This window comes from Nyctibius grandis, chromosome 2 (assembly GCF_013368605.1).
Source record: "Nyctibius grandis isolate bNycGra1 chromosome 2, bNycGra1.pri, whole genome shotgun sequence".
Taxonomy (NCBI): Eukaryota; Metazoa; Chordata; class Aves; order Nyctibiiformes; family Nyctibiidae; genus Nyctibius; species Nyctibius grandis.
Window position 1 is genome coordinate 27,892,674 of NC_090659.1, and position 13,539 is coordinate 27,906,212.

The window sequence follows — 13,539 nt, forward strand, 5'->3', positions numbered from 1 at the left end:
CAAGCAAGGGCTGATATAAAGTGTCCAGCTGCTTGGGGAGGAGCTCTTGGACTGCAAACTAAAATTCTTATAAATCAAGGTCCTCTCCGACCTCTGCTGGACCTGGACTTTCTGAAGGAAGCGGTCTAGTGCTCCAGTGGCAACAGAGGCAGCGGTGGAAAGCATGCTGAGATCAGGATGCTCTGCATGTTATAAACATGAGCCTACAGAATTTGCTTCTCAATTGTCGAGGAGGCTGCACTTATTTTCCTCAGTTTAGTTTGCTTATTTAAACAACACAATAGATTTTCCCTGTGTGATTAACAGGGATTTTTCAAAACAATAAGGCTTACATTTCCAAAAAGACTTACCAAGCCAAGCAAAGCTAAGCAAAGCCAAGCTTCTATTAGTTCAGTTGGGGCTGGAGTAGATGTTTAATATGGATCAGTTTGCTATTTCCATTTTCTGTATGAATAAAACAGTCCAGAGCAAAGTGAAATGACTTGCCATGGCCACCATGCAAGTCAATGGCAGAGCTGGAATTTGACTAGATGCTCAGTCTGATCAGTTTGTCTCTTTCTAATATTTTCATGCAGCCAATCACAGAAGAGAATGACATACCTGTGCTGTGGGCTCACTGAAAGTAATTAAGAATGGCAATAGGTGTTAAGATGAATGAAGTTCTTGAAGGTAAAGAGACAAGGACAGGAAAAACTGCAAAGTACTAATTACATTAATTGTGATCAATTAGAGAAAAACTCTCCACTCCCCCTCTCCTCTGAGCAGGAGGTTTGGAGAACTTGACTCATGAGGAATGTCTGGTGCTCAGCAAAACCTCATGGGCCCAAAGCTAACGAGAAGAGTCAAAGCAGCGAAACTAGACCAGCAACAGACTTAAGAATGGCTCCACCACCTCAAATCAGAAGTCCATTTCCCCCAGAGTGTCCAAAAGTGGAGGCCTGGGCGTGAATGTTAAGTGCATGGCAAAGGTCTGCTCCCTCCCAGAAGTCTCTCCTCCTTCTCTGCCTGCTGCTGGCACCTGGCTATGCCTAGGCAAAGGGAACGCTCACACCAGTGTTGCCCTGGGCATTCATATTGCACGTGCCCATACCACTTGCCTGGGCACCCTGGCTCTCACTCACATGACCGCTGAAGGTACTAGCAACCCTGCTAAGGACAGGTCCATCACAGGCAGGCTCAAGCCAGTCATGCTGCGTTTGGCTGCATCAAACTTGAAATCACCAGCCATGAACAGCTGCAGAGCCACATAAATAAATAATAATTTCAAAATTTTCCGATAGTTGCTGAACTTCGTGTAAAAAAGAGTTAACGAAGACAAATGAAGCAAATTCTAAGTGTTTGAGATTTATGGTCTACGCGATGACCTTCCTTTGAAACAGTATCAGTGTCATTCCCCTTGCTGGCTGAGTGCACACACACACACACACACACACACACACAGTCTCTGCAGCTCTCCCAGCCCATTTCTTTCTGTTTTTATTTTTTCTCCACCCTGATTTATAAGGATGTGTCCTATCTTCATGTCTCGGAGAACATATCAGGCTTTCAGTAAATATACACAATTCAGTTCCTTTTTTCCCAAGAGTCAAAAGGAAAAGGCTCCTCCCCACAAGATAAACAACCCACTCACCCACCCATTCACTCAAGCAAATACATAGGGGAAGAGATGACCAGCTTTGCATTGTGCCTTGTCGGACTTCAGGCTGCCGCCTTCTGCAGTGGAGAGCTCCATCTGTGAGGGCCGTCTCTTGAGAGTGCCCTGCCATGGGTCACCCCAGGTGAGGTCTGGGACTCAGACCAAGCAGTACCTGATGCCTGGCTTCTCCCTTACCCCCTTGCCAGAGAGAGAAGCATTTTCCACCAGGGTGATATAACGCCCAAGGAGCCAGGCGTTACAGACTGCACTCCATGGTCTGCAGGAGCTGATCCAATTCCTGTTGAACTGGTACCAAATGATTTCTATGGCTGATGGCTAAAATGTCTTTTAAACTAATAGTGTGGCATGGTTTTGATTTAAAAAAAAAATCCATTGACCTAGGGACCTTGAAACTTGTCCAATTTGCCTTACAACCTGACCCCAAGACCATTAAAGTCAGTTTAAAGTCCCCCTTTGATTTCATCGAACTTTAGATTGGCCCTTGGCAAATGTTTCAATTAATCTTTGCCAGGTTCCATGCTTGTAATGAAATCTAAATTCATGTTAGTTTTGTACAGTTCCTGTTCTTATAATAAATGTTCTTCACCGCCTTGTTTCCAATAAAGAGATGTTCTCAGTCCCTACAGACCAAGTAGTGCCTTAGATAGAAGGTAAATCAGTGGCCACACGGGACCTACATTTTAGAAGGATGCCATAATAATGTCAAAACCATGGAGGTTATTTATCAGAAGGTCCCCAAATCACTTTTCACCACAGGACAGTCTGCTTATCCCTTTACCCTCTGTACAGGAACAGTCCCGTTATTGAGGAGCAACACTGGGCTCACTGACCTGGATACCTGAGGAGGGAGGAAAGAATTGCATTGCAGTAAGAAAAGCCTGTATGGCCAAAATACAGGCAATGACACACTCATAGATGCTCAGCCACAGAAACAAGAAACCGCAGGAGAACCAGTTGCCACCAGTCAGCTGGTAGAAAACAACTGTCTACATGACTACTCTTAGGCTGCAGCAAATGTGAGGTCGTTCATGTTAGCATTCGTCTTCCGCAAAGGTTGCAGAGATCTCAAATTATCCCACATATGCCATCGTGCAAATCAACAGGGACAGTTGCCATGGATCAGCAGACACCCGATAATTTGCTACCCAGCAGTAAGTTCTTCACATGTTCAAACCTGCGATCTCCCTTGGGACTGAAAGGTCCTTTGCGATGTTTTGGAGTGTGCCAGGCTTTCTGCCTAGCACTCAAATGCTGCTTACCTCTTTTTAATGCCTTTTTATTGTTATTTATTTTTAAGAATACAGTCAGAATTGCAGTTCCTGCTATTTTTTATTAACTGGCATTTCTTGTTATTCACCTGCTGATTGGAGTGATTATTTCAGAATATCCTTAGCACTTGTCCCTCTCTTCACTCATTTGAGGACTATCAGTTTTGGGGCTGCTCATTTCTGGAATGGCTCTGTGTTTGGTGGTATCTCCAAGTGGGGACAAATCACTTCCAGACAGGCTGTGAAAACTTTCTTCAAAATACCAATATTAATCAGGCTCCAGCCCTTATCTTTTGTATTGCAGCTGCTTGTCTTCCTCATCTCACCAGAAGTGTTTAAAACTTAACCAGAACCAAGAGAGCTTAAATTAGCTTTCAAGGACACAAGCTCCACATCATATTCACGTCCATTCAATTTTGTTTACCTTCTCAACAGTGTTGGCACAACAATATCCCTGTATTCCCGTCCAGTGCTTATTCAAGATCAGTCTGCAAAGCACATCTTCTGATGACAACTTGGGTTTCCCATTTGTAGTCCACAAAGGGCCATGACGTGAAGGTGGTAACCAGCTTTGGTGCCTTCTAGAATAAAACCTTGCACAGGCAGAAGCCACGGGATGTGTCAGCCTCTCAGCATATCTGAGCAGAAAGGCAGGCTGGATAGCACATAGCATATGGGAGACCTGGAGAAATTGGTTTAGTGCAAGTCTAGCTTCCACGGCAACCAGCAGCAATGTCACATCCTTGGGGTATGTTCTGCCAAGGAATCTTCTGCTGATGTGATGCTCAGACCTCACTATCACACAGGAGTCTTCTGAGGGATAAAGCAGTGTGCCACTCCAGTTGGCATTGTCATCCTTCTGCTTTTGTGTGCCATTTCAGTCCCGTGTGCCGTGTCCAGTCTGGGTTTGCACAGAATTAATAGTACATACTAGTAATTAAAGGATGACGGTCTGCAGAAGGATGACTGAATACATTGGAGTCCCTTGCTGAGTTGCAGTTTGGGTGCCTTTCTTTATCTGATAGTCAACTGCATATCCTGACTTAACACAGATAAGCTCAGCTGAATAAAAATTCCTTTCACTCAGGATTTAAGGCCCTGTTTCTTGAGGAGATACACAAATGTGTATTAAAAAGCCAAAGTTATCCCAAAGAAAGCTTATCCCAAAGTATAAGCTATCTTGGCTAGTAACACACTGCAAAAACTAGATTTAAGAAATATATGGTATTCCTTACAAACTCTAAAACATTGTGTTGTGTTGTATTAGAGAAGTTCTTTCAAGCAAAGAAGAGGCTTGATATAAGGCAGATCCTTATGTCTGACTGAGGGTGGTTAAAACAACAACAAAAAAAACCTATAAAGCAATAATTAGAAGGACAAGGAGTAGCAGAGAGCAAAAGCAAATGCAAACCATACAGAGCCTTGGAAAATACAAGAAAACAGAAAAACCCTATAAATACTTATGTCAATAAAGCAAGCCACTGGCCCTCATTTAATTAGCAATTTTTATTAACAGTGGTTTGTTGACTAGTGTAATGTTTACCTAGGGCCTGCATAAAAAGCATTACAGTGAGGAGATAGTGGTATTTTAATCCCCTTATTCCCAGTGTGGAAATGAAAGTGCTAAACTCATCATTTGTGTCCATCAACAGACCAGGGGCAGAGAGATCACGAATCTTTGTATTTCCTTTGCGGGGGTGGGATGCAGGGTCTATACCCATGGGCCCAGCTGAGCTGCAGCTTGCAGAGAGGCAGAAGGTAGAATTAGTTTGGCCGACGTTGTTTCATCTGTTGCACATGGATTCATAAGACTGTGGCCAGCAAAGCAACTGCTGATTCCCAAATCTGTCTCTTCCCACTGGTGGGGTAGCAGGAGGTAAGCCTGAGGTCACATATTTTATTTTCAATATTTGAACTCAAAACCCATTAATTAAAAATCTAAAGTCTAGTCTACATCTAAAATGTAGACTTCCATTCCAGCAAGGTGAGTCCACTGGAGACTTTGGGTTGGAGGTGGGAGGCCAGGACCCACCTCACAAGTTTATTTACCACAATGCTGAGTTCTGGAGTTATCCTTCTTACTCTCTCTGTTGGCAAAATAGGAAACAAAATGGTCCATGATTTTTTTCCAGAAGTAAGATCCTCTCTAGAATTCAGAAAACATTGCTTTGTGCTCCATTTCTGCTTCCTTTAATCTGAGGTCAGGCAGGGTCTGAGCCAAATCCAGAAATAGCTTAAAAGGGTCAAAACAAAGTGTTAGATGGGGCTGTTTAGAGTGACCCCAAGGGACCAGTGCACCGCTGAGGCTTCCTGGTCCCTTTCCACTCTTTCTTAGTGCCCTGTGCCTGCCCAGAAAGGCCTGTTCTGCCAGGGGCAGGGGGCTGGTGACAGGGAGCTGGTGACACTGTCCCTGGAGACAGGGAGGGCTTCCCCTCCATCCCCTCTGTCCCACATGAGCCATGTAGGGGAAGCCAGCTGAAGCGATGTGGCCAGCTGGTGTAGGTAGGGGCCAGGATATTGTCTGCAATCCCAGCTTAGACCCAGCAGTGGGTTGTCCTCATCGCTGCTGGACCCTCAGCCTGCTGCGTGGACTCAAGGTATTTGTGCAGGGAAGGCTGGGGTGGCAGGAATGCAACCTCTCTGGGTTACATTACATCCAACCCCTAATTACAGTAAGAGATGTCCAAGTCAGATGCCGCTGACTAAATGGGTGTGGACTGAAATCCTCTTCCCCGAGAGTCGTCCAGGCTCTCCGAGGAAGCTGGTGTGCGGCTGGGATGGGGTAAGGCAGCCAGTCCCCTGCCAGGCGGCGGGCGGCCGACTGACACATCATGAGGGGTTTCTTGTGCCTTCTCCAGGCTTTCCAGCTGAGTTCAGCAAGGACCCCCCAGCATTTGCTGGGCTGAGGCCAGCAGCAGAGGCAGAGCAGGCTTCACCCTGGGCTGTGTGCTCACAGGTGGTGCAGCCCTGGGATCCATGGCTCCGTACCCACTGGCACAGCCTGGCCTTGCCTTTCGCCCAGACGGAGCAGGCACGTATCCTGCCCCTCTATGCAAGGTCACCCTCTGGTTGAAGCAGACATCTTTCCACTTCCTCAAATAGCACAACTATCAACTATCCCACCTCAGCCTGCTGCAGCGGGCAGGGAAAAAAAAGAGCTTTTTTTTTTCCCCAACTTACACGTTTCTCAACAATGAAGGGGACTGAGCCGTGCCGTGCTGCCAAAGCAGGTCTCCGGCTTGCTGCCTCTGTGGCTGTGCTGGGTGTGAGGCATACCTGACGGCTGATGGCATTAATGACCTTTATCTCCAGGAGCGAGGAGAGGAGGGATAACTCACAAGTGGCTTTAATGGGTGAACATAAATATAATGGGAGACCCAAAATCATATAATTATCTGTCTAATCTGTCCATCTGTCGTACACACACTTTATTGATTACGCACACACACACATATAACATATATCTGCAACGTGTATATATTTGCAAAACACTTAACAAATCATCCACGGACTGGAAGATTCATCCTACTTGTCACAACTGTTCAGGCTGCCATTTCCATTACAGCTATTCGTTTCCAGTGCATCTAACTTCCTTCAGCATGGCACTTTTATGCTGGCATTTAAACATTGTGTTTCCGCAAAGTTTGAAAGGAAAAAATGTGAAGAGATCTTGTTCAACCACTTCTAGGTTCAGTAAAAATGAAAAATTACTTTCCCCACATTTTTGTGTTAATAACAAACTCCTCTGCTCAGCCTGACTGATGATGAGACAATTTACCTGGGAGGCATTGCAAGTCTCTCAGCAAACCAGAGCAAGAAACTTCTGTAACTCTCCCTGGTCCTCAGTGCCTCGGAGGAAGAGAACAGGAAAAAAAAAACAAATAAGACTATTTCCTTCCCAGGAAAAGAAAAAAAATGTATGCAGAAGGAAAAAAAACCTTTATGTTATGGTCTGTCAGCATTATTTGTAAATATTCTCCAAGCTTGAAGCTTTTTCCTTCCTTCATTTCAATAAGAAAAGAATGTGGGGAGGGGTTTTGTCTTGTTCCACCAGAAGAACTGAGCTGCTTCATTGCAGATGGGGATGCCATTGCCCTGCTAACCCAGTGCTGCTGAGAGGTGTTGCCAGATGAACAGGAGAGCTGTGAGGGGTGTGAAGGGGACAAGGACACTTTCCCAGGCCACTGCTTGCCAGGTGGAACCCGCGTGGCAACATTCAGCTACTGCCACAGTAACTCTCCTCAAGAAATAAAGGGGATTTTTGCCCCCCTTCTCTCCCTCCAGCACAAACAAAGAAGCAACAAAATAAAGGCACTAAACTGAAATTTTGAGGTGGCATAGTTTTAAAAGGTTAGGCTACATATAAAAAGAAAAAAAAACATTTATTTGGGTGTTGTATTTAATTTTGATTACTGATATTAACAGAAATGTGTGCAAGTAGGGGTGCTCTTAAAGGCAAACAGCACCTGCAGGGTGCTGCTCTCTGCCCTGCCTTGTGCAGGAGCTCAGAGGGATGCTCAGGCAGTCTGGCTGGTCTGGAGAGATTGGGATCCAAAAGGTGTAAATGGGAAAGCACTACAGATGTGCCTGTGGCCAAGATAACATTTAACATTGTCCTGGAGCCTTAACTCTTGCATTTCCTGGCTTAAAGTTTGTAAATTAATCTGATGGGCCTAATGACTCTATTGACACAGTGTTGGGAAGGGAAGGGAAGGGAAGGAAAGGGAAGGGAAAATGAAGAAGGAGGAAAAAAGGCTCTAATGAATGGTGACAGTAACCAGGCTTTATTACAAAAGGATATAAAAGCCACCTTCTGCATGTGTAGCTGAGGTGTGGAGCGCTTCTGAAACCAATCTTGGCCTAAATGCCCCAAAACCGTGGGTGTGGCAACACGCCCAGGAAAGCAGGGCTCCTCTGATGTGTAACCACAGCCCACTGTGCTCTGGCAGCACCACGGGGCTGGCATCCTTAGCAGTGGCCTCTGTGGTGGAGGTGAAGTTGGCTACAATTGGGCTGCTTTGTTTAAGACAAATCTGACCTTTTTGTTCTGTAACAGTCCCTTACCCTCATCCTCCATTTGCCAGGACACCTCTCTCTTCTGGAGCCGAAAGTCAAATATGCCAAGACAATACCTGTAGGGCAGGAGCTGTTGACACAAAGTTTGCTGAGGCTGAGAGGATATTTCTGAAAGTGGGATCAATATGTGCATGTCCTGTGCTTGTACTCCTCCCTGTGCAGCTGTGGCCAGCTGCTGCTGTTGGAGACAAGATGGTGGGTTAGATGGATCTCTGATCTGACCTGACACAGTGGGTCTTATTTCTGATATGTTATCTGTAAAACCTACTCCCTCTCTGTTTAAGCATGTTACAACACACAAGGTGCCTGCCCAGTTCTTCTTAATTGCATTGGAAAGCTGTGAAATTTCCTAAGCTCCTACCTGGGAAAAGCACGGTAACGGAACCGCTGCACCCCCGTGTGCAAGGAAGCTGCCTGCGTGGCCAAGCCGGTGGAGATCCGAGTGCCCCGGGAGGCTGGGCTTCACACCAGGCTGCAGATGCTGGAAGTAAGGCTGGGGAAGAAGAGGTCTGGGGGCTTTGAAGGCAGCATGGTATCGGTGTAGAAGGCATGTGAGAGCTGAAGGTGGATCAATAGTGAGTTTGGGCTTTGCTGGTGATTGCTAGATTTTGAAGGATTGCCCTGATAAGAAAGGTATTTCTGTAAGCAGGAACAGATTGGATTTTTTTTTTTAATGATTGGGCTTTCCTGGCTTGAACATATATGTCAATCTTTCTGTGGTGTAAATTAGTCTCAGCTGATGATTTAGACCCTCTGATGGTCCGTTCACATATCCTTTTGCTCCTTACTAACTTGTTTATGGCTCAAGTTATACTTCCCCCAGGGCTGTGTCGAGCTCGCGGTGAGGCCTGGCAGGCTGTGGGATTTGCTGGAACACAGCCATTTCTCATGCAGCCACAGTCAGAGGCCAAAGGCCCTGTGCCAAACACCGCTGCCGACATGCGGCGATCGTGCTGTTTGGCACGGGTGGATATTATGGAGCGGCTGCCTGGTCCTGGGGCTGTGCCGGGCTGGGACAGTGGGGATGAAGGCCAGCGCCAATCCCGTTGAGGCTTCTGCACCACCTGCAATGCTACATGCTGCAGCGGTGAAAGCCTAGGGTTAGATGCAGCTGCCCGAAAAGCTGGCATCGCTCGCTCTGGCATGAGAGCAGCGTCATTGAGGATGGTGCAAGTCCCTTCACGCTGCTCAGCTACTGAACTGCAGCCCTCTTCTGAAACAGCATCCCCCCCTCACTGGGGCTGCAGGGAGTCAGTCAGCCTTGCCAGTGGGCAGCACACAGGGATGGAGCAGGGACATCTGAGGACCAGGGAGATGGAGCAGTACCTCCCAGGTACCGAGGCTCCAGGCTGCCCCAGAGCCAGGCAGTGCAGGCAGCACAGCAAAGTCCCTGGGCTCACAGGAGCCTGGTGCCAGCAGCCCCCTTCCCTGGCTGCAGGATTCAGGACTGCCCAGCAGCCTGTCTCACGTGCCCCAGCACTGGCCACGTACATAATCCTGGGGCGGGAGCCGTGCTTGAACTGCACGTGAACCGTAAATACCCATTCCTAAGGCTGAGGGCAGTTCCCGCTGGCATGCCTGCTGCGGTGGCTCAGCCTCGTCCCGAGCACTGCTGCCCAGAGCAGCCATCTCATTTAAATTGCTTTATAAATGGGCCAAGGAACTCTGGCTCCAGCCTTCATCTGAGTAATAAATACACAATAAAGCGGCCTCAGTGGCTGGGGGAGGCCAAACAATCGACACTTCCAAAACAGGGAGGATGCTCTTACTGAAAAGAGGTCAGCTTTTGTAATGTTTTAGCCCTTTTCTGCCCCTTCTAAAGATCCCTCCTGGAGGAGATGGAGTAGAGGCTATGTTTAGCCAGCTGTATGCCCAGATGGTCACAACACTTATGAACACATCCCCTAGGAATAATTGTATTAAGTCTTCTTTGGATTTTTTACTCTTGGGGTTTAAAAAAAAAAACAAACAACAAACTATTCTCTCTAGAATTAATGGTTTAGCATTTCTGCATTTGATTACTGTATTAAGAAAGCAGCCAGCGCCCGACACATTTTTGTAGCCACCTCCAAAGACAAGGCATCACGCAGAACTATGACTTCTTAATGAAAAGTTGGAAAGTATATAATTGAGGCTGAAGTAGGCCGTGCTGACATGCCAGAAAGGACATTTGAACCCTGTTATACCAGTATGCCCACGTGGGTTAAACTCCATACTCATCAGCCGGGAGAGGAGCTCTTCTTGCACGGACAAGAAGAGCCAGTGAACAGTCTTCAGCCTCCTGTTAAGCAGAGCACATGGGAATGAATGTATGCTCTCTTTGGCTTGCAAATTTTACATCACCTATTGGACTTCCACTCGCTTCTTTCTTTGGGGAGAAAGAAAAGAAAGCAACCAACAAGAGAAATCAATGAACCATGGCAGAGCACTCTGCTGCACACACACTTCACACCCTCCTTGAGAGAAGGCAGGGAAGGGCAGGGGGACAAGGGGGTGAATGAAGGCAACGCCACGCAGTTCAGTTAAGGAATGTGCTGAGAGACAGGAGCCATGACGGTTATGTAAAAACTTTTCAAGGAGACCATTTGGAAAGGTATGGAAGTTTTAAAAGTTAATGTGCACTTTCCTTATACATCCCAGTGGAGGACTGTGAAGTTCTTGGCAAGCAATGTAATCCCACAGCACTGCCCTCCCATTACCAAACTTCTGTCTGACAACATACCCATTTTACAGGCAGGGACACTGAGGCACACAGAGATACTCCAGTTTCTGCAAGGAGATATCAACTTACATTAGCGAAAGACAGATAGCACCTGTGATTGCAGAGATCCGACCTTGATGATCAGGAGGCTCTTGCCCAAAGCCTTACATTTCTACTTATTGCAGTGTTGGAAAAGCCAAGAATAGAGACATACAAAGGATCTGCAAAACGTCCACCCCACACACCAGGGTCACCAGCACTTCCCTGCAACCCATCGCAAACTGTAGTAAATGACCTGCAGCCATAAGTGTTGTATTCCATAAAAAGGAGCTGGAAAGGGCATGACTGGTGGTCCAGGTCCTTGTGATGGCAGGGAATGTACAAAATGGCTGAAACAGAAATAAACACTGCTACAACCCTATTACTCCTGATCCAGTGAAGTCTGAATGCTGCAAGTAAAGCTTTCCAGAGGTGTCCTGCATGGAGAGCATGGAGAATTAAATCCATGCTTCCCCGAAGCCATAGCAGCCCACACAACACTATGCCGCAGGCAAAACCAGCTGTTACTGGCCCGGGAGACCCCAGCAGAAACCAGCTGTCTGATGTCAGAAGAAAGGAAGCATTGCTCTCCCTCTCATGCTTGGTAGTTGACTTCTGAAAAGTGGCTGCTGCAGGACCACTCAGGCCTGGGTGCCACCATCCCTCAGCCAAGAAAGGCTGCTCTGGCAGCTGGGAACAACAAGGCTGCAGCAATGTCCTAGCCATGACGTGTTGTTCTCTGCCATGGCCCTTGTTCGGATGCCACAGAGGGGCTTGGCCGGATATGAGCATGTGGTTCCTGCTCAGCCATTCGATTCCTCAAGACCCCAGTGAAATGGCATAGCTGCCCATCTCTGCTCCTGCAGCAATGCCACAGCAAACCCAGTAATTGAGGCCCCTGGCATTATCCTCCTACCTCACACAGGATTCTTGTCTCTGAAACAGAGCAGGGATGATATTAGCATCTTCTCCCTCTCTTGCTACACCAGCTTTGGACAGACAGGGAGATGGGGGAGTAGAAAATGGTGTGCGGATAGAGCTGTGAGTTTTGATAGAAATTGTCATCAGCCTGATAGCAGAAGTGTCAGGTGGGGACAAGGTGGCTCTGACCTGCTGCAAGCCACCAGCTGGAGGAGAGGGTGGCAGAGGAGCACAACGTGGTGTGAAGGGGCTTTACCTCGGCACAGCCCAGGGATCAAATGGGGAAAACAAACCTCTGCCTCTGCCTGCACCCTAATCTTGTAATGCATAAAACCGTTTAAACTCAAGTCACCAATTCATCCTGCTGAAATCACTGCCGCAGCCTGCAGGATCAGGCATGTACTTTAAGCCCATTTAATGTATCATTCAGTAATAAACCAGGTCATTTTTACTTGTCTTTAGAAGACACATTTTTTCATTATATATGCACCAAGTAGAGGCTAAAGATCCAGAAACTACAGCTATGGAGTTTTGGCGTTCCCTCTCATCAGTTTGGTTAATTGCTCGTTTCATTTACTAGCTGGGTTTTAACTTTCCTATGGATCACTTGGCTCTTGAAGTTCCGTCAGTATTGAAAGTCAGCAAATTTTGGAAAGTGTTCTCTGGAGGAAAGTCCTGGAACTCTTACAACAGGCATAATTTTCATTTGTGCAGGTTTAGTGCTCTCACAGAATAAATAAGCATTAACTATCCCACAACTGCGCCAAAATGCAGCGGGTTTGTAGCCTGCCGTGTGCTGTACTAGAAGCCTAAGCATTTCACCGTGCAGGCTAAATGCCTCTGTGAACAAAAATTGCCATCATTACTCAGCAGATACCTTCCAGCTGAAACCTCACTCAAGAATAGCTATGTCTGGATTTAATACGTGTAATACCAAGACAGTGGTGTTTGCATTTAAACGCTAACGTTTGTGCGAGGGGAATCATGAGGGACAAAGGTAAATTTTTTATTAACCCTTCTAGCCACTGGGTGCCACTAGTGATTTGTTACCTCAACAGAACAGCAGCAATCTTGCAACTTTACAGGAACAATCCACACATAAACCATTGCAATAAACTGTTAATACGTAGGGAGTTCACCTTCAGCCTATTCAATGTATTTAAAAAGCTTCTATTCTATATGTCTCTGATTTCCCTCTATTCTAACTCTCAGTGACTTTATTTCAGTGTCGGGGTATCATTTAAGGTGCTGATTTAGAGGCTAGGTACCCAGCTCTTAGGAAGCCTGATGAAGCAAGCAAAGTATTCAAGCTTACGCTTACCTTTAAAACAACTGAGTAGTGCCTTTGCAATCAGTGAAACTGCTCACGTGCTTACAGCTAAGCATATATTTGGCTGGATTAGTGCATAAAGTGACTGGAACTGAAGACATGGTCAGCAAAGAAGCCCTCTGAGCTATTGCCTTTGCTGCTGGTTATCTTCCCCAAATTCATCCTTTGCAATGCAGACGCAATTCCATACCCTCACACAAGATACATATAACTACTGCTATTAATTCCTAGCAGGGAACAGCATCAGAGCCTTGGTTTTAATGGTCTGCTTTTCATCTCTGTAATCCCCATCCCATCTCTCATTCTTCTTTTCACTTCACAATATCCTTGTCTGCCTCCCCCTCCTCCATCCCTATTGTTCTGATGTCCCCTGCCACGATTTCTCCAAAGGCAGGATGGCAAGATGTTTCAGCTAGAACAGTCCATTTCCACAAATAGGCACATACAGGTTGAAGTATGTATATGAGTTTACACTACACCTGAAAACACACAGGGCAAAATAAACCCCTGGGATCTACTTGAACACTGTACCTACAGAGACGTCTCC